Source organism: Salvelinus sp. IW2-2015, linkage group LG15, assembly GCF_002910315.2.
Source record: "Salvelinus sp. IW2-2015 linkage group LG15, ASM291031v2, whole genome shotgun sequence".
Lineage (NCBI taxonomy): Eukaryota > Metazoa > Chordata > Actinopteri > Salmoniformes > Salmonidae > Salvelinus > Salvelinus sp. IW2-2015.
The window spans coordinates 12,981,412-13,003,865 of record NC_036855.1 but is presented as its reverse complement, the minus strand read 5'-3'; positions in this window follow the sequence as shown (position 1 = coordinate 13,003,865).

The window sequence follows — 22,454 nt, the reverse complement described above, 5'->3', positions numbered from 1 at the left end:
AAGAAACAGGTGTAACCAATCAGACAAAACCAACAGAAAAGGGAGAAGGGATCGGTGGCAGCTAATAGGCCGGTGACGATGACCGCCGAGCGCCGCCCGAACAGGAAGAGGTGCCACCTTCAATGGGAGTCGTGACAATCGTTGCGTTTTCCTGCAGTCAAATGCCCTAGTGGCCTCATGGGTGGAATGTTATTAAGATTTTTCATATTTGTATAATATTTCTTTTTAAACATGTAACCACTGAAATTCTGGTGTTTCTATGGTAAACAGTTTTGTTATATTTCAGTCTTCTGTGATGTACTGTATATAAAGTGTAATAAAGGGATGCAAACTCAAAATGGAATACATTTCAACTTTATATCTGACATGGTACAGGTGTCTTCTTTTTTAAGCCCGTAACCATGTGTGTGAGGTGTATACTTTTTTCGATGTAGATTTGTTTAAGACTACCAAGAAACACCGTGTGACCCTGATTTTAGCCCACTGTAGTAAAAGGTTTAGGCAGCTGTGCTAGATCCCTCCTTTTCCCTGATGTGGCTACAACATCATGTTCTGGTTGATGATGGTATTCAGGACGAGATGACTGGAATGGTGAAAGGTGTGTATCTTATTATCATAAGAAGTTGACCAATATAGTTAATACTACATTTATTTAATAACTAGCTTTTTTAAAGTTATACAGAATTTTCATTTAAATAGTTAACTGCTAATAGGAAGACTAACTTTTTGTTTCTGTCTATATTTGTTTTTTCATCAGATTAAATTCTGCGAGAGGCTTCAGAGACAGGGGAACCTGTGGATCCAACCACCACTGAGAAGGAGGACTGTTCTCTGGGAGAGGAGTCAGGGCTGTTTGCAGCAGTGGAGGCTCCTCAGAGGAAGAAGGGGACCATCCTCCTCAGTGAATTTCATAAAAATACAAATTTTAAAACATTGGAAATCCTTTTTAGATAAAACTATACTAAATATATTCACATATGACTAAATAGTTATGACTAAATAATTGACTAAAACACACTGTTTTTCAATGAAGGTCTTGTCGTGACTTGACTAACATTAATCTGAAGGCAGTTATTTATATAATTAACTGACAATGTTTAGTTGTTACCCGTTTTAATTTGATCATGTAACAATTAACTCATTAGGATCTGGAGTACCACAAGAGAGGTTTTTTATAGAGTTACCATCTCCCTTTACCTATCACATCTATAAACAGTCAACTTATTAATCATCAACTCGTGTCATATCATCATTCTAAACAGTCGTAACCTCCTGGCATCTGCAAAAACCCGAGCCTTACTTATGATTCAGTACTACACAAAATAGTTTAATTATTTATTTACTAGCTAATTAAATGGGAACACAGGATAAACATACACACTTTGCACCGGTTATTGACTGGAGACGTAATACGCTGAACACAGGTCCCTAATGGAATGACAACAACATGACTGCTTGTTAAAGAAGAGATGGGGAGGGAGAGAGAGAGGGACAGAGACACTTAACATTGGTACATTCAGAAACTACTCTCACCTACAGTAACCATATACTTTGCACACATACCGACTCCCGCTTTGATTCTGAAATCATGAATGTATTTACGTGAAATGCCTGGGTTCGCAGGGCATATCTCGAACAGGGCAGCCTTGGAAAGGGGGTTGGGCCTTTTTGCAGCATGCTTGTAAGGCTCTGATTGTCCGAAATGGTTCTGACAAGTCTTCTACTGTTGTCCTTCTTTGTATTTGTCTGGTATCCGTTGACTTGCCGTGTAGTCCTGAACAGAACTACAGAGTTTACTTTCCTTCCATTCACTCTTAAAGAGCCTTCTTTGAAGTTAGGCTAGCCAGCCGTATCGATGGTTTGAGCAGAGTAACAGAATGGTCTTACTTAAATTCGCTTTCGAAGATACTTTACCTAGGACAGATAATCAGCCGTATCAGTGATTGTCCGGGAGGTGAGTTTATCATTTCCACTTCGTGTTGAGATTCAAAGTTTAAACCACTTTAAACATGCAGCTGCAGCTTCACGCTTTTCTGGTCTAATGTGTTTTTTCTTAACCCATCATTTATACAGTTGCTCGAAAGGGGCGGTTCCGKCAGTCTGCCACGCTCCCTGACCTCACTCCAGGCGGTAACTACTCACTGTGCAAAATTAGGTAAAATAATGATCTGTTATAGATACTTATAAAATATAAGATACTTAAAAATACTTATACTTTTTCATATTACATGCACAACGCAGAGTATGGAAACTTCATATATGTAGTGGGTATACTTTCCAAGTTACAGTATTTCCTTTAAACATGTTTAATGACATCACAAAATAATAAACAAAATGACATTAGTGTTCTATGGCCTCTGACCACTCCCAAAGTTATATGTTAGAAATATTGTTCCTGTATTCGATTTTGAACGTGTTAAGAGTTTCAGTGGGAAAAAGTCTGTTGATAGTGTACATTACTTTGGTAAATCTTGAGAGCTCAGGCCTGAATCTTCTCCCTTGATTTACAACAGGGCGTGAGTTGTTATCCCCCACTAGTTATTTCCTTAGAGGGGGTCTGATTGAAGTTATTCATTGCAAGCCTGATCTATTTGGATTCTCATGGACAGTCATGACAGTCTACAGTAGCCTCAACAGCACTCTGTAGGGTAGCAACATGGTGTAGCCGGAGGACAGCTATCTTCCGTGCTCCTCTTGGTACATTGTCTTCAATACAAAACCTAGGAGGCTCTTGGTTCTCACCCTCTTCCATAGAATTATGACAACTTCCATAGGACGTCCTCCAACCTATCGGAGCTCTAGTTGTCCACCCAATCAAAGGATCAGAGAATGAATCTAGTTCTGAAAGCATAAGCTACAGCTAGCTAGCACTGCAGTGCATTTCATGTTGTGAGTAATTGACTCAAAGCGAGAGAAAGACAATAGTTGCACAGTTTTCATCAAATACATTTCTTAAAAAATGAAGGAGAAGCAAGAGGGAGAGATTTCCTCAATTATTTTCACATTCAGTTTCACTTACTTAGCTAGCAAATGCAGCTGGCTAGTTCAGTTAGTCAAACACCCGGCTCAAACAGAGGGATATTATGTTATCTAGCTGGCTATGACTATCCAACACAACACTGGAACTCTTCCAAGTCAAAGTAAGCTTTTGGTTTTACTAACTTATTGCCACCGGGGCCCGTCGGGGTAACTGCCTACACTGTAACGTTACTGCATGATTGTAACAGGTTTACTAACGCATTAGTTCTATTAGCTATTTTGACTAGGACATTACTTTAGCTAATATGGGGACAACAATGTAGGCTGTGTGTACCGGTTATGACATGGTTTGGCTTGGAAAGGTTTTTTCGCCTTGTCACATATAGCTGATGTGTTGTTAATTGAAGTCCACAAATGAAGGGAAAGGGTGAGAGGAGGAGAGTGCATAGAGGCTAGGATGAATACAACATGGCTGTTATGAAAGTGAACTGTGTTTGTGTGATCAGGGGTGTATTCATTCTGCCATTTCTGTTGAAAAAAGTTTCTTAAACTGAAGCACACGAAACGGGGATAAAAAATACCAGAATTTGTCTAATAGAAACTCTTGTTTGCAATTGTTGGACTAATAATTACACCCTAGATAAGCAAGATGCAGGCAAGAGTGTCCAAGGCAGTATTGCATGTGTCACTGTCTGTCCATGTGTCACTGACTGTCATCTCAAAATTTCCCCTCGACCTGTGTGTACCTACGTTGTAAACATTCATTCATAGGCTAGGTTGTAGCAACGTCATGATGGRTATAGGGAAAAATGTTGTATCATGTAGTAGCCTAAACCGATTGATGTTATATTGAGCTGGGTGAATGGAATACGAATGACAGTCATCCAACATGCTGTAATAGAAATAAGGCCATGTTCACGAGAATTTGTTTTTTCCTCCCTCATCCTAAACGGCGTTGACCACCACTGGTTTGTAGCATATTGCAAAAGACAAAAGAGAGAAGTGTGTGGCACTCCAGCATCTCAGCTCAGCCACTAACTTAACATTTGCAAAGTTGTTCTGGGCTATGAACAGAAACACTATTCCTTCACTGTTCCGAGAGGCGATGAGGTTCTTGGCAGTGTCTGCATTAAGTGCTCCTGTGGATTGTGTGTTCAGCCAAGGGAGAATCATACTGCGGTCCCATAGCACACAAATGAGTGATAGACCCTTGGCCAATTTGATATTTTGCTAATGCAATGCATTGTAAGAGAGAGAGAGGAAATAAATTATGATAATGGAGCAGTGAAGTCTTGAGGACGTACAATGGCTGCTCTGAATTTTGTTTTTTCTTGTATAGTTATGAAAAACAAAACTACTTTTGGGATTTTCCTGGTTTACATTTTGTGTCGACAGTAGGTGTAAGCTGTGTTGAAAACCTAAGAGCCTAAAAGTCTTGTCATTGGTACCATTTGTATGGCCTTTCTGTCAGTAATAGGATTTTTTTTAAATACATTTTTAACATGGTCTTTGACTCAAGTTTATTATGTAGTGTACTAGTAGTATAAGAAAAACAGGAAATAAAAAAGTGCATCGAAATTGGCATAAATCACGTAAGCATTGACTTGAGGACACGAAACCCCAAATTAGGGACTTGTGACTTGACTCGACCTGAGCTGTGGACTTTACTTGAGACTTGCCTGTTATTTCTTGGGACTTGATTGAAGACTCGAAGGTTAAGACTTGAGACTTAAAAAATTGTGACTTGGTCCCATCTCTGTACACAAGTAACTACACTCACATGTGTCGTGTGTATAAACGTGTATGTGAATATGGCTCTGCGACTGAGCAGAACTGAGTCAAGGTTTAAGTCTCACCCCAAACACTATGGATGTGTGTGGCACTGCCCTAACACCACCAGCACAGACCACCACGCTAGTTAAACCTAGGAGTCTCCTCCAAATGACAAAACAGAGGAACACAAGAGGATCAACTAGTCCAATGAACTCGAATTCAAAAGAAACCAACCATCACTAAACTAATTTCAGAACTGAAAACCACAATTGCAGATCAGATCAATAAAGCACAATTTGTGTTTTACTTTCAAATTATATTATATTCTCCAGTGAACTGATGACATTGAATATAATCCATGTTTGTTATTTATTTATTTATTTAATCCAATGGGCACTGTACACTATAAACTGTGGTACACAATATCATTCTGCCTTAGCAAGCTACCTCTTCATGCCATGCAGGAAGGTACGTCTCTCTACATTGTGGCATTTAACACAATCAAGCCTTCTCCATTCTGATTGGACTCAAGGCACCAGGGATAATCATTAAAGCACTGTAAATGTCTGTCAGGAAAACAAACCGGCAGAGCAGAGACAGACACAGAAATCCAGCAGTGAAACGATGCCTGGAAGTCTTTGTTTGTCTAGTTTGTATTTTTCAAACTCTGTTCATATAATATGGATTTGGAATGGATTCAAACTGCTCAAAGGATGAGACTGTCTGACATCTCAGGGTCTTACTAGAAGACGTTTCTCACATGAGCCTGCTTGTCTGTGTATGGCCAGATAAGAAATGTTCTCATGACTTTAAGTGAGAAAAATTATTCTGAAAGTTTCTGGCCAAATGTGACATCAGGGACTTTTAAAGAGGAAATGTATCTCAAAGTAAGTGTCTTGAGTTCCTGTCCAACTGTGAAAGATGGTTTTGGGTTGTTGTTGTTTTAACTAGTCACTGTGGGGCTCATCATCTCCGAGCCATCTGGTTTAAGTGGCTGACTTTGGGCAGGATCCTCTCCTCTACAGACGGATGTGTGCTACTTGAATTCCCGTGCTCTAATTAGTGGGGGAGCCAGGTCACCTGTCTCTCTGAGTCCTCCACGACTGCGTGACCAAAGCTAGGAGTGCCAACTCTGTCCCAGTTCTCCGCTGCCAAATGGACTCTGCCCTTCTACACACAATGAAACACTGGGATTCTGGGACATGCGCATTGCAATAGTCCCTAAAAAAAGGGTTAGACTTAGTGATTTGGAGTCCCCAGTCCAGTAAAAACTGTAAAAATGTATTCCATTTTAAGATGCCATGAACACAACTAGATTTCATCTGATTGTCAAACAAATCACTTCAAAAAGTAGGTTACCTTCGCACATTCATCCAAAATAATTCCAGCATCCAAACAGTTCACTGTGCACCCGCCAACTTTCCTTCAATTCGCAAGTGGTTGAAACTGTCTCACCGGAGAAAGCATCAGAGCGAGCGAAACAGCACCCCTCTGTCTTACTACATGTAGCCCATGTATCTCATTCTGTCTGGCCAGACTCTTTTTGTCCAGACAGCAACAGATACATGGACTACACATACATGTCCTCTGCCTCAACGACAATGGCAGTATTAGCAGCACCTTTCATTTCTCTGCCCTGCTCGGAAAGCCTCTCATTGCTGCAACATATTTTAAAAGAAAGTCACATTTGCAATCATATCACGTGAAACAATGCTAGGTGGAATAGTTAGGGTGGAATAGTCCATTATTATGAACCTGTCCGTGGGTGATTAATGACACCTGTTTCTACTAATATGAGTAAAACCTGTATGGATTCATTCACTTTTGGAGTCCTTTTTTGTCAACAATTTGGCCTCATTAACCTGGGTGCAGTGGCTAGGCAAAACCTCCCTTTCCCTTTCCTTTGCAACTTTGAAGCTTCCTGCAGATTTTGCTACTGCTGAACCAACCTGCTGAAGCAAGACAGAATGAGAGCGATGAGCTGAGCAACCCACGACAGCGGGTCATTTGTTGGGGGGGTCACCCCCAGTCACCCCTCGGGATGACTTGTAAATGTTGTCATCCGATGCAGCTGTGGAGCCTCTGGCTTGTATGGAACCCGACAATATATTCTCTCTTTCTCCCTGCCCTTTCCCCAACACACAAATGCAAACACACACAAACAGTGTCAGCGGGCACTTCCTTCCTCAGGCTGCTCATCCATGGAGGGAGATGGCTCTCTTTACCATCCTTTCTCTTCTCTGCCACCCTTCTCTCCCATTCTTCTCTCATTCTCTTTTTCCTGATGTCTCTAGTAGGGCCATGACGGTCATGGAATTTTGTATGGTGGTTATTGGTCAGCCAAATGACAATGGTCACCGTAATAACCGCTCAAATAGCAAAATAAATTGAGATGCACATTTTCTCCTCTGCTCCTGACTGCAGGTGCTGCTGCAGGAGGGGGACGTTGCCTTGCCAACCGAAGACTGATTTGCTACAACATCTTGCTTGTTTCAGCAGGGAGCAACAAAGTTTTATCATGTTGTAGAGTCCATGTTACAGCAGAAACGGACTCAACCGCGCAAATGCCAGGCCATCCGGTTTTCAGTCAGCTGTTCTTTCTACTCCCCAAAATATATGTATTATTTGTGTGTGTGTGTGTGTGTGTGTGTGTGTGTGTGTTTGTCTCAGTCACCATACACACGCACACGCACACACACACACACACAACCTTCTCTCATCTTGGTTTGTAGCAACTTGGTCCTCCAGGGGATAATAATCAATTACTCTCGAAGAGCCCAGTTAACTGAGCAGGTTTACACCTCACACACGAGCGTGCGTGCCATTCATGTGCTCCCAGGATAGATGTGTGTGTGTTTCCACCTAACGTTGTGTGTGGCATCGTGTCATAAGAAGGTGAGATCTATAGTTACCGTCTGCTGTGAAGACCTCTCACTGTTCTACCCAGCAAGACCGCAAGACTGGCAGCCCTGCTGCAAGTACACACTATCACTGTTGTGTTCAGTCTGGTGTTAGACACAGACACAAAGACAGGCCCAAGGACTGACTTACTGACTTGAGTAATTAATGGATCATTTTGAACACAGAGCCTCAGAAAGGTTTGGTGTCCATTGTAATAGTAGGTCTCATTGATTGTTTTAGACTATTCATCCATTTAGAGAACAGTGAGTAGTGATGCTTGTACAGTGTATGCTTCTTAGCATTAGTACATAGTAATATGCTCCCGAGTGGCGCAGCGGTCTAAGGCACTGCATCTCAGTGCCGGAGACGTCACTACAGACACCATGGTTCGAATCCAGGCTGTATCACAACTGGCCATGATTGGGAGTCCCATAGGGTGGCGCACAATTGGCCCAGCGTTGTCCGGGTTTGGCCTGTGTAGGCCATCATTGTAAATAAGAATTTGTTCTTTACTGACTTGCCTAGTTAAATAAAGGTTAAATAAAAAAAATATTATACAAATATTCCCCCAATCCCTACCGTAATACCACAGAGTATTCTAACTAAGTACTCTTGTCAGTCTGTTTGTTGTAGTTGAGAATCTCTAATGCTCTGTAGACTGACTTCGAAAGGATGAGAGGAGAGACAGAAAAAAAGGGATGAGAGGAGAGACAAAAGAAAGAGGGATGAGAGGAGAGAGTAGAAAGAGGGATGAGAGGAGAGACAGTAGAAAGAGGGATGAGAGGAGAGACAGTAGAAAGAGGGATGAGAGACAGAAGAAAGCGTGATGAGAGGAGAGACAGAAGAAAAAGGGATGAGAGGAGAGACAGAAGAAAAACGGATGCGCGGAGAGACAGAAAAAAAGGGATGAGAGGAGAGACAGTAGAAAGAGGGATGAGAGACAGTAGAAAGAGGGATGAGAGACAGAAGAAAGCGTGATGAGAGGAGAGACAGAAGAAAACGGGATGAGAGGAAAGGCATTAGAATGAGTGATGAGACAGAAGAAAAGGAATGAGAGGAGAGACAGTAGAAAGAGGGATGAGAGGAGAGAGAAGAAAAAGGGATGAGAGGAGAGGCAGTAGAAAGAGGGATAAGAGGAGAGACAGTAGAAAGAGGGATGAGAGACAGAAGAAAAAGGAATGAGAGGAGAGGCAGTAGAAAGAGGGATGAGAGGAGAGATAGTAGAAAGAGGAGAGAGTGGAAAGAGGGATGAGAGGAGAGACAGTAGAAAGAGGGATGAGAGACAGAATAAAGAGTAGTGAGAGGAGAGACAGTAGAAAGAGGGATGAGAGGAGAGACAGTAGAAAGAGGGATGAGAGGAGAGACAGTAGAAAAAGGGATGAGGGGAGAGAAGGAAAAAGGGATGAAAGGAGAGACTAAAGAAAGAGGGATGAGAGGAGAGACTAAAGAAAGATGGATGAGGAGAGAGTAGAAAGAGGGATGAGGACAGAAAAAAGAGGGATGAGAGGAGAGACAGTAGAAAGAGGAATGAGAAGAGACAGTAGAGAGAGATGAAAGGAGAGACCGTAGAAAGAGGAATGAGAGGAGAGACCGTAGAAAGAGGAATGAGAGGAGAGACCGTAGAAAGAGGAATGAGAGGAGAGAGAAGAAAAAGGGATGAGAGGAGACTGAAAAAAGAGGAATGAGAGGAGAGACTGAAGAAAGAGGAATGAGAGGAGAGACAGTAGAAAGAGGGATGAGAGGAGAGACAGTAGAAATAGGAGAGGAACTAACCTCTCCAGTGTTTGAGCAGTAGGAGGAAGCACCACTGTAACTGCTGCAGTCAATTTGCATTGACAACCGGAAGACCTGTGATGTCACGTGCATTAGTGATGAGATAAAATAGTAAAGTACACCAGCACACACTTATACTTTATGCAGAGGGGAACTTTTCCTTTATTTGAAGTAAGAAGACGGCTAAATGCATGATACCAATCCACCCGAACAGATGAAAGCAGATCTCAGAGAGCCCAAAGGGACTCTTAAATAACAAGCTGGCAGAAAGAGAGAAATGAAAGAGTGTGAAATTGGACCAGGGAAGCAGGGCCTGAGTACAGAATCGCTTCCTTACAAATCCCCACATTCAAGTCCCTGCCATCCATCAGAGGAAGAGGAAATATACAGTACTTCCTGATGTGTAGGTCTCCTTTAGTTTGATAGTTATTCAGGGCTCTTCTGGGTTTCCTCTGTCGTGTTGTTGTGCTTCAGAATGACCTTTCATTTGGTAAAGACACTCAGAGTCTTCTCTGGCAGTAGGAGACGCAAAGGTTTTCACACCGCCTTATTAAGAGCAGCCCCTTAGAGTACCAGGGAGACAGCAGTGTGTGTGTGTGTATGCCTGCTTGCATGTGTGTGTGTATAAGAGTCCTTGAGAAGGCCCTTGACTGGACAGGAGAGTCCCCTTCAGCAGGAGGGGGATGGTGGATGACAGGGTCAGCCTGACCATGTCCACTGGGAGATGTACTACAATGGAAGGGGTGGATGGAGGGGGATAGATGGGGACAGATTCATTCAATTTAATAGAACAGTATTACGTCTTATGGTCTCAGTGAAAGAGGAGAGTGAGATGTCAAACCAGGAGAAAGGCTTCTTTTGTCTTCTTTTAGGACATTTTAGAGCTGGATTAACTAAGCATTTTAAGCGGTGTACATGTTCTTTTGAATAAATATTTCAAGGTTAAACAACAGGCAGAATGGCATGAAGAAAGACTACTTTAAATCGTGCTTCAAAATACACCCCTTCAAATTAGTGGATTCGGCTATTTCGGCCACACCCGTTGCTGACGTGTATAAATTATATTTATATTATATTATACAGGTGTATAAAATCGAGCGCACAGCCATGCAATCTCCATAGACATACATTGGCAGTAGAATGGCCCGCGCTGAAGAGCTCAGTGATTTTTAATGTGGCCATTCCAACAAGTCAGTTCGTCTTGCTAGAGCTTCCCCGTTCAATTGTAAGTGCTGTTATTGGGAAGTGGACACGTCTAGGAGCAACAACGGTTCAGCTGCGAAGTGGTAGGCCACACAAGCTCACAGAACGAGACGACCAAGTTTTGAAGCGCATAGCATGTAAAAATCGTCTGTCCTCGGTTGCAACACTCACTACCGAGTTCCAAACTGCCTCTGGAAGCAACGTCAGCATAAGAACTGGTGGTCGGGAGCTTCATGAAATGGGTTTCCATGGCCGAGCAGCCGCACACAAGCCTAAGATCACCGTGTGCAATGCCAGATGTCGGCTGGAGTGATGTAAAGCTCGCCACCATTAAACTCTGGAGCAGTGGAAACGCGTTCTCTGGAGTGATGAATCACGCTTTCACATCTAGCAGTCCGATGGACAAATCTGGGTTTGGTGGATGCCAGGAGAATGCTACCTGCCCGAATGCATAGTGCAAACTGTAAAGTTTGGTGGAGGAGGAATAATGGTCTAGGGATGTGTTTCGTGGTTCGTGCCAGACCCCTTAATCTTAACGCTACAGCATACAATGACATTCTAGATGATTCTGTGCTTCCAACTTTGTGGCAACAGTTTGGGGAAGGCATGACATTGCCCCCGTGAACAAAGCGAGGTCCATACTGAAATGGTTTGTCGAGATCCGTGTGGAAGAACTTGACTGGCCTGCACAGAGCCCTGACCTCAACTCCATTGAATACCTTTGGGAGGAATTGGAACACCGACTGCGAGCTTGGCCTAATCGCCCAACATCACTGCCCGACCTCACTAATGCTCTTGTGGCTGAATGGAAGCAAGTCCCCACAGAAATGTTCCAACATCAAGTGGAAAGCTTTCCCAGAATAGTGGAGGCAGTTATAGCAGCAAAGGGGTCCATAACTCCATATTAATACCGATGATTTTTGAATGAGATGTTCGACGGGCATGTGTCCACAAACTTTTGGCCATGTAGTGTATGGCGGCATGTTTTTTGACTGTTTTTCTATGTGCATTTTGTTGTGTTGTATCAGTTTTAATAAAGAATATCTAACTTGTAGAATGTTGATCAGCAGATATATTTGCATGTATGTTATTAGCTACAGGTAAGATTGTCAATAAGTATTGATTTATTCTTAGAGCCGCTACCATTATTACGTAATGTTCTCTCTTGTTGATGCTTCTCAGGAGTTGAGGCAGACAGACAGCCACTAACCTCTGGTCCACACTAGCACACATAAACAGGAAACACACACACATGCATTCTATTTTAAAATGATCACACTGCCAAACCTGCATTTGTACATTTTTAACAAACACCACAGTGTACATAATTAGCACTTATTTCCTTCATGGACGTCACACCCTGATGAGGGATATGTTAATACAGGGATGGACAACTTTGATGGGGGTGGGGCCTCAAAAAATCTGAACTCATCATGAGGGGCCGTAGTGGCTTGCGGGTCTGCGTACCCACATCCAAACCCACACATGCGGTCAGAGCCGGCCCTTGCCTTTTGAAATTTGGTACGTTTTTAGAATTAATTTCCTACAATTCTGCACATTTTGCCATGGGGCATAAAGAAAATTTATGTTTTAAAGAAATTTTTCTGCAATTCTACATATTTTGCCATGGGTTGGAGAGAAATGTTTGCAGTTAACATGATACCTGAGTGAGAGTGACTAACAAAATCAATGGGCCCCCCCAGTCAATAATTTCCCCATGATTACTACAAGTTTAAATATCTGGCTAGCTGGCTAGACTAACTTACCAATTTTTTTCCCTCCCTATGTCATTCTCTTACTTTGTTAAAATAAAAATACACTTCAATTAAGAGTGTGACTTTTATTTATTAATTAAAACCCCTGAAATAGAATCAAATACATTTGACCTGGCAGGAGACTACAGGAAATGAGATAATGATGAAGGGATAGAAAAAGGAGAGGGAAACTCACTGATGACTGACTGAGACATTAATAAGGATGGAGACTAGAGAGACTTCCTCCTCTAGTGGCTAGTATGTGTGTCTGTGTCTGCATGTGTGTGCGTGCGTGCGTGCATTCATGCATGTGTGTAGGGTCTAGTGTGGTGGCAGTGACACTTCTACTCACAGGGCCCAATCCCAACTTGTGACCCGTGTTTTCGGTGCAAACATTACATTGACACCATGCATTGTTTCTAGGATACACAATGAGTTTGAAAGGGTATAAACATTGGTAGATGATTGACATTGCCAGAGAATCGAGGATAGAGAATTTGAATATTCAAATATAATCTTCTAACATGTTCTCTCTCTCTTCCCTTGCTCCATGTCTCGCCTATTGCTGTGGACTCTGGACCTATGCTTCTTGTTGACCCTTCACCTCTTCTAGGTAAGTTCCCTGACCTCTCCTGTTCATACCCCGTTCACACACATGCGGTCAGCGCTGCCTCATGATCCACTACATTGTCTTTTTAGCTCATCTTATTGACTCAAGTCAAAAAGGCTAAGTCAGATCAGATCTATTTTGCAAGGAAGATTTGGTCCCTCTTTTTGCAAGGGAAATGTGTTAAGTTTTGAGTGGGATCACTTTATTTATGTAGATTGTGGTGTAACCTCCCATGTGTTGTTTTTAAGTTAACTGTATGTTTCTCGGTGGGTACCATTAAACACTAAATCTAGGTTCTTTGGTTCTGCTTCATATAGAACTACCTCCATCAAAACCTGGGGAAGGGTGGACCCCATGTCATAGTAGCATAGCAATGAGAGAGAGAGAGAGAGGAGCCCACATCATACATTATTCAGTGTGGCTGAATGTGTAATCCGATCGGCAAAAATAAAGTCTATCCTTTCTGATGAAGCATCCAACGAATGAGCCCACAGTTCAGTCAGTGTGGTTTGGATGCTGTTGACAGGAGCTTTTGGCAAATCAAAGCCAATTTCTGAAATCTGAGCCTGTACCGTGCTACCGACACACATGGGTGCGTGAATTGTAAAAGAGTAATAACTGGACATGAGTTTCAATATTTGCTTTCTCTGCCGAAGGGGGAAGTGATGACGGCTGTGTGATATTGAGCTATGTAGTTAATCATCAGGTCCACATTAGCTCTATCAGTAAGGTGTTTTCATCTAGTCTGCTTCCTCGTGGTGGTGGTTATGAGCTCTCTGTGATTGATTGTGTCACGCCACCACAGAAACACACTGGGAACATTACACTGCCTCAGGCTAGTGAGACTGACTCTTACTCAGTCGGAATAATTAATTTGCACATTTTCAAAAACAGTTATCATTATTAAACAGGCACTATCTTTCCATGACGATTGAGTTTTATTAGAATACGATTCATACAATTTGGACCTGTAGTGGATATAAAGAAATGAAACAAACCTTTTTGTCAGTTCCTGTAAAATTCTGACTGAGGGGAACAGTATGGTCTCTGTTCCGCCATCAGAAATCTACATGCCTACAGCCCTGAGCCCTGGGGACATACACCTTGACCTGGCACATAAATACATCACTGCTGACTGGGGACGGAGTAACCAGGATGTTAACTGTTTACCACTATGGTCTATGGGCTATTTCGACAACCCCTTCCACCTCTACCCCCCTTCTCTCTCCCTCTCTCCCTTTCTCTCTCTCTCCCTTTCTCTCTACCCTTCTCTCCCTCTCCCTCTCTCTTCTCCTTCCCCTACCCCCCCACGGGTAATTTATATTCATCCACTTCCATTAACTGCCACTTCACATCAGTTAAAGACAGCTCGCCTTTCTATCTTGGCAAGCGCCTGTTCACCCTCACTCCCTCGCTCTCTCTCCCATCCTCCCTGCCTCCCCCACCTCCCTCCTCCTCTCTCTCCACCCCTCCCCCTTTTATCCTCTGTCTTTTAATCATGGGTGTCTTTGCCAGAGAGCGGGGCGATAAATAACATCTAATATTCTCTGTCCAGACCAGCACAGCACAGTGTTTCTCAAAAATAAACACATCTGAGAGACAGAGAAAGACTGTCTGTCATTCAGCCTGATGGGACTGGTGGCAGAGAGGAGTAGCATGAGAACTGAAGAACCTGGTGTAGAATAGAACAACCCTGTTTTTAGTAACTAGCACTCACTGTTTTATGAGACATTCAATGGCTGCTGCATGTGTTGTATTCCAGAGTACAAGGTGTTTGATACACCTGGCTGCATTCAGGGAGAGTTGTAAAGTCAGTTAGGTATGAACAGGGTTGGGGAGTAACGGATTACATCCTTTACATGTAAGGGATTACAAAAAAACGTTAACTCTAATCTGTTATGTTACCAGCAAAAATACTGTAATCAGATGACAGATACTTTTGAAAAACTACATGATTACTTCAAGGATTACTTTTAAATTGAGAAAGAATGTTTGCGAGAAGAAAACATCTTTGACACTTCTCTGTTTTCTCAATGACATTCAAATCAGCATTGAAAAAAAGCACAAATTTAAGTTCCACCTGAGCGAGTCTGACCATAAGTCAGATGATGACACACAAAATGTTTTTAATGGATTGCGGGAAAAGAGCAGGAATAGGCTTTTGTAGGCTACAGTCCTTGCTATGTGTTCCAATGGTGCGACTGCTGTCGGCATCCAAAGATTATCCAACTTGAATAAACGCTTCGAGGTAAGGATGACAGCAGTGGCGTAGTCTACGGCGATACGGATATCACTTATTATTGATTTATACATAGCGCATTAATGTGAATCACACTGCTGCTCTCTCAATTAGCTATTTGCACCTTAGGGATTGTGGTTGCTGTGGACGGCTGTTCACTAATCTAAATGTGTATTTGAACCCAATAATGGTTGAATTCAGGAAGTGTAAGCTGCCTATCAATCATTGTTTTTGAAACCAGTGGACAGCCAGTGAAAAAATGTTCTCTTGCAACAGCTGCATAGTGCGGATCCCAGCCTATGGAATGAAAGTTTTTTTTTATTGCTCAATATATACAGTTGAAGTCAGAAGTTTACATACACTTAGGTTGGAGTCATTAAAACTCGTTTTTCAACCACTCCACAAATTTCTTCTTAACAAACTATAGTTTTGGCAACTCAGTTAGGACATCTACTTTGTGCATGACACAAGTAATTTTTCCAACAAATGTTTACAGACAGATTATTTAATTTATAATTCACTGTATCACCATTCCAGTGGGTCAGCAGTTTACATACACTAAATTGACTGTGCCTTTAAACAGCTTGGAAAATTCCAGAAAATTATGTCATTGCTTTCGAAGCTTCTGACAGAGTTCCTCTGTCCAGTGTCTGTGTTCTTTTGCCCATCATAATCTTTTATTTTTATTGGCCAGTCTGACGTATGGCTTTTTCTTTGCAACTCTGCSTAGAAGGCCAGCATCCTGGAGTCGACTCTTCACTGTTGACATTGAGACTGTTTTTTTGCGGGTACTATTTAATGAAGCTGCTAGTTGAGGACTTGTGAGGTGTCTGTTTCTCAAACTAGACACTCTAATGTACTTGTCCTATTGCTCAGTTGTGCACCCGGGCCTCCCACTCCTCTTTCTATTCTGGTTAGAGACAGTTTGTGCTATTCTGTGAAGGGAGTAGTACACAGCGTTGTACAAGATCTTCAGTTTCTTGGCAATTTCTCGCATGGAATAGCCTTAATTTCTCAGAACAAGAATAGACCGACGAGTTTCAGAAGAAAGGTCTTTGTTTCTGGCCATTTTGAGCCTGTAATCGAACCCACAAATGTTGATGCTCAAGATACTCAACTAGTCTAAACGCCAGTTTTGTTGCTTCTTTAATTAGCACAACAGTTTTCAGCTGTGCTGACATAATTGCAAAAGGGTTTTCTAATGATAAATTAGCCTTTTAAAATGATAAACTTGAATTAGCTAACACAACGTACCATTGGAACACAGGAGTGATGGTTGCTGATAATGGGCCTCTGTACGCCTAAAAATCATCCGTTTCCAGCTACAATAGTCATTTACAACATTAACACTGTACTTCTGATGAATTTTATGTTATTTTTTTTTTTACGAACAAAAAATGTGTTTTTCTTTCAAAAACAAGGACATTTCTAAGTGGCCCCAAACTTTTTAACGGTAGTGTATATACATTGATTCTTGAAGAATATAACTTATAAATGCCTCATGAGCTTAGTTCAACTGTCACACTCCATGAGAACCCAAAATATAAGCTTGTTTTTCTCCAGTGTTTGTAAATGTTGTAAATGTAAACAAACACTGTATAGCCTCATAACATGGTTAAAACAATCCTTTTTATATCATGGATGGTCAGTCCTTGCATCCAAAGCTCTGTCTATTAATCTGAGAGTGGTTACATTTCTCCAGGCACATCCCTCAGCTATTTACCAAAACAGAGGCGGGTGACGGTTTTGTTATTGTTTCATCTGTGGATTTGCCCTTTAAACAGCTGCATATTATGAAGATATCACAGTTTCACCAACTAACAGGTAAACAATAGGCCTATAGCAAATGCAGCATATGGCATTAATTTTTCATATGTAAATAACACTTTTCAGTAGTGCTCAAAGCATGCCATTCCATGAGCGCAGCATTTATTTTTCAACACGAATCAATGAGCCCAATCAGTCTTCCATGACAACAAAATCATAAACAACAGAGTAGGGCTGGCTAATAAGTCCTTAGTTTTGGGGTTATGCTCAGGTAAAACAATTTGGCTAATCTATACTTCCATATTTCCAAGTCCTATTCTTGATGATCAAGGGGTATAACATTTATTGGAATGACTGGAATTCTGATAGACTTTGGTTTTTAATGTAAAGATATAATTGAATCATATTATTATATGTAGTAGAAAGCGATGGGTTAGAAGAAGCCTACCTAACCAATTCATAAAGTAACATTTACATCCATATATGGCCACCTATGTCAACTTTAACATTGATTTATCCTACAATAGATGTCGTTCAATTGGTAACATACATGTTTGTCTTCTTCTAATGCCTCTTAAGGGGAAAGTAATCTAAATCAAAAATATATGCAGCATCCTCCAGAATGCTGCTGTGTCATTTCTGGACCTGTCAGAGGGGTGCTGGGCTCAGGGGGTGACCTTCTCACAGTGCAGGGAGATGCGGTGGGGGGAGTGGGAGGAAGGCTACTCTGAATGGATGATGAGCACGCTGCCAGCCCACTGCCATCCTGGCCCTCCCTGCCGGGGACACCAAGAGGACACTGCTTTTAACTCTTTCAGGGCTTGAACCAATCCTGACGGGTTGCATCACTGCCTGGTATGGCAACTGCTCGGCCTCCGACCGCAAGGCACTACAGAGGGTAGTGCATACGGCCCAGTACATCACCGGGGCCATGCTTCCTGTCATTCAGGACCTCTATACCAGGCGGTGTCAGAGGAAGGCCCTAAACATTTTCAGAGACTCCAGCCACCCTAGTCATAGACTATTCTCTCTGCTACCACACGGCAAGCGGTACCGGAGCGCCAAGTCTAGGTCCAAGAGGCTTCTAAACAGCTTCTACCCCCAAGTCATAAGACTCCTGAACAGCTAATCAAATGGCTACCCAGACTATTTGCCCCCCCTCCCCCCCACTCTGCTGCTACTCTGTTATCTATGCATAGCCACTTTAATAACCCTACCTGCATGTACATATTACCTCAATTACCTTGACACCGGTGCACCCGCACATTGACACATTGACTCTGTACCGGTATCCCCTGTATATAGCCCCGCTATTGTTATTTACTGCTGCTCCTTAGTTATTTGTTTTTCTTATCTCTTACTTTTTTAGGTATTTTCTAAAAACTGCATTGTTAGTTAAGGGCCTGTAAGTAAGCATTTCACAGTAAGGTTTACACCAGTTGTATTCAACACATTTTAGGGCTCCCGAGTGGTGCAGCAGTCTAAGGCTCTGGTTCGATCCCGGGATGTATCACAACCGGCTGTGATCGGGAGTCCCATAGGGCGGTGCACAATTGCCCCAGCGTCTTCCGGGTTAGGGGAGGGTTTGGCTGGGGTTGGCCACCATTGTAAAATAAGAATTTGTTCTTAACTGACTTGCCTGGTAACATAAAGGTGACAAATAACATTTGATTTATCCCTGTAGGTCTGTGTGGATGAGGGAGTATGGTGGAGTTAGCTATAGAGATGCTGAGTTTGGTTGGTTTTACCCTGTCTGAACAGTTGTCTCTGTGTAGTTGTAGTTTGGGGGCTATGTAAAGACAAACGTATAGTCTATTCAAAGTGGACTGCAGACTGGGACCATCTAAATATTCCTGTTGATGGTGCTGTCATTTCCATCACTAGAAGAAAGGTAGAATTCTACATTCAGTCAGAATAAGACATGAATATTTGATTGCTCATAGAGTCAGGGAATAGTTGAGAACTCACAGCCTCCAGACATTATTACCTAACTGTATGTTTTTATTACAGTGGACTTTTCTCTCCGCTGCCAGCCAAACACTCATTTTATATCAGTGTGGTGAGTCACCTGCAGCGAACGCCCCTTCAATGTTAAACTGTAAAAATAGTGAAAAGAGAGAACTGTCAGCCTTCATAGTATTAGACACACAACCACTCAGTGCAACACAAGGAAGGACAGGTCAAATAGGCCACCTCTGCTATCTACTTTTTTTTAATGATTTTTTTTCATATTTTCTTTTACAATACAAAACATCCACATACAAACGACAACATACAGATGCACACAAATATCCACAACATCACCTCTGCCCAGACCCACCTACTCACACCCCCATCTCCAGCACCCGCATCACTCTCCGCCACATGGCCTCAAACTGCATCATTTTGTTTCTCTCCGTCACCCACACCCTTTCAACATTTAGATAATAGAGCATTTGACCTNGCATCACTCTCCGCCACATGGCCTCAAACTGCATCATTTTGTTTCTCTCCGTCACCCACACCCTTTCAACATTTAGATAATAGAGCATTTGACCTTTCCATTGTGTTAACGATGGAGGATTGGTTGTTTTCTAATTTTGAAAATATGTATTTTTCAAGATGATTGACGAGAAAAGTATCGTCCAACCCATCGGGTGTCTCACTGCATCCTCATATGCCATGTCTTGAAATATGCAGACAGACAGATTAAAAGTAAGTTTACATTGTAATACTTCTGACAGCCATCTTTCTGACTCTGCCCATAACTTTTTGGAACTCTGAGAGTGTTGTCTCTTGTGTATGTCAGAAGAGGCTTTTAAGTGCTGTTTGATATTTTAGAAAGCCTGAGGTTTTGTTAACCCCTTGGTGTTGAGTGAATGTTCAGTCAGATTTTAAAGCTCATTTGATAGTGTAAACATTATCACATGTCCTATCATACTTTACATGAGAGTCTCAATACCAGTAGCCTTATGTGCTAGACTCATTGGCTCTATTGTGGTCAGACACAGTGGCTGTTGAAAGTCTATAATACTATGCCTCCAATGAGAATTTGATGCAAAAGAAGAGCGCTGTTTCAATGTGGATGTTCGAGTGGTTTCTGAGCAAAGCCTGCCCTCTATTGGTCAAATGATCATTTCTACGTATTCTAATTTGAGTTTTATGATGTAGGCTTTATGATATACAGTACCAGTCAAAGGTTTGGACACACCTACTCATTCCAGGGTTTTTGTTTATTTTTACTATTTTCTACATTATAAATAATAGTGAAGACAGCAAAACTATGAAATAACACACATGGAAGAATCATGTAGTAACCAAAAAAGTGTTAAACAAATCAAAATGCCAAGAGTGCCAAGAGTGTTTTATATTTGAGATTCCATAAATGTACTTTTAACAAGGCACACCTGTTAATTGAAATGCATTCCAGGTGACTACCTCATGAAGCTGGTTGAGAGAATGCCAAGAGTGTGCAAAGCTGTCATCAAGGCAACGGGTGGCACCTTTGAAGAATCTCAAATATATAATATATTTTGATTTGTTTAACACTTGTTTGTTTACTACATGATTCCATATGTGTTATTTAATAGTTTTGATGCCTTCACTATTATTCTACAATGTATAAAATAGTAAAAATAAAGAAAAACCCTTGAATGAGTAGGTGTGTCCAAACTTTTGACTGGTACTGTATATTGTATGCTGTGTAAAGTTTAAAGATAAACATTTGTTTAGTAAGCTATACTGGCTTTATTCTGTGTATTATGACATATCAGCCAGTTATCACATAACCCCCAAAGTTATCAGCAAATTAATCTCCTTAGTTTGGGGTTGTGGCAGGTTGCAACAATTTGAATTCAATATGTAAAGTCAACTTTCATTGAGTGCTGATTCTTCTCTTTCATGCAAATGTAGCATGCATGCATTATGTATCATAGCTACAGTCTACTATTCTGTCGGAACCTTCTGTTTCATGTTGTGGGTCATAGTTTGGATTTTGCTGGGAAGCAGTTGTAGAAGATATCCACATAAGGGAGACAGAGGCTTGGATTCCAACAGTCTGATTCTCTCCACCTTGGTTCTCTCTCACCATTTGAATGAAGCTTCCTCTCCATGTCTAGCCTTGTATAAATCAGAAGAATCTCTACCTTTCACTCTGCTAGACTCCCTAAGATAATTTAGTATCTCCCCATTATATTGGACAATAAACTTCCCCATACTAGCCTCGGGACAGAGGACTAGTACTACCTTCCAGGCTAATACATTATGTTGAATTCTCTAAATTATGAGATATGTCTTTACCTGATAGTCTTTTTGTGTGACAGAAACAAGCTTTCATAAGAACCACTCATCTCTGTCCAAGAAAATGAATTCACACTACAAGATACTGTACTGTAAAGTAACCAGCAGAGAGCAGCATCTTCCATCACTGTGTGCTGTATCCTGGATTCATAATATTTCCATATCATAGAGGCTATGTTCTTGGATATGGCACTTTGTGTATATGTGTCTCTGTCTGTATGTGTGTGGTGAAAGGAGAGAAAGAGAAAGGGAAAAAGAAAGGGAGAGACTGTCTGGAAGACAGAAGCGAGAGAGAATGTGTGTGTGTGTGTGTGTGGTTGTGTGTGTGTGTGTGGTGTGTGTGTGTGTGTGTGGTGTTGGTGTGTGTGTGTGTGTGTGTGTGTGTGTGTGTGTGTGTGTGTGTGTGTGTGTGTGTGTGTGTGTTTGTTCTGAGCAGGGAGTTGTGAGTCCTGCAGATTTGTCTCTTTTCATTCCCCTTTTGTGTCTCAAGCCCTGAGCCAGTTCTTTCTTTCCACACATCCACTTGTCTCCTTCCATCCAGGTTGCCCCTGGTAACGAGGGTGAAATACAACCAGACGTCATTCAGGCAGGGGGGGAGGGGAGAGAGATGGGAAAAGAGAAATGGAGAGAGAGAGGGCAATATAGAATAGAGAGAGGGAGGAAGAAGGGAGAGAGATAAAGAGGAAGATAGAGAGAAATAGACCGAAGGGAATGGAGGGACAAGTAGAGAGTGGGTACTGCCCTTAGGGAAAAATCATATGAATTTCACATGTGAAGTATTCCAAAAACATGTGATTTTCCACATGACATCATTTGTTTTTTCTGTAAGGGTGCAAACACAATGCAGTGTTGATAGACCACAGGCTATAGTTAAAACAACCATTGATTCCCATTCATCAACATTAGTCAACTGAAAACTGTTGTTCAGAACAATCGGTGATGAATGATCATTAATCAAATTCAACTGAGGCTGCAGTGTACCAATACCTAGCTGACTGACAGACTACTGTAGCTTTAAAGGGGCAATCAGCTGTTGCTACATCAACTTTTGGACTTAAAAATGTATGATATGTACCCATTGATTCTTGAAGAATATAACTTATAAATGTCTAATGAGCTTAGTTCAGCTGTCATACCCCATCATAACCCAAAATACATGCTTGTTTCATTCCGATGT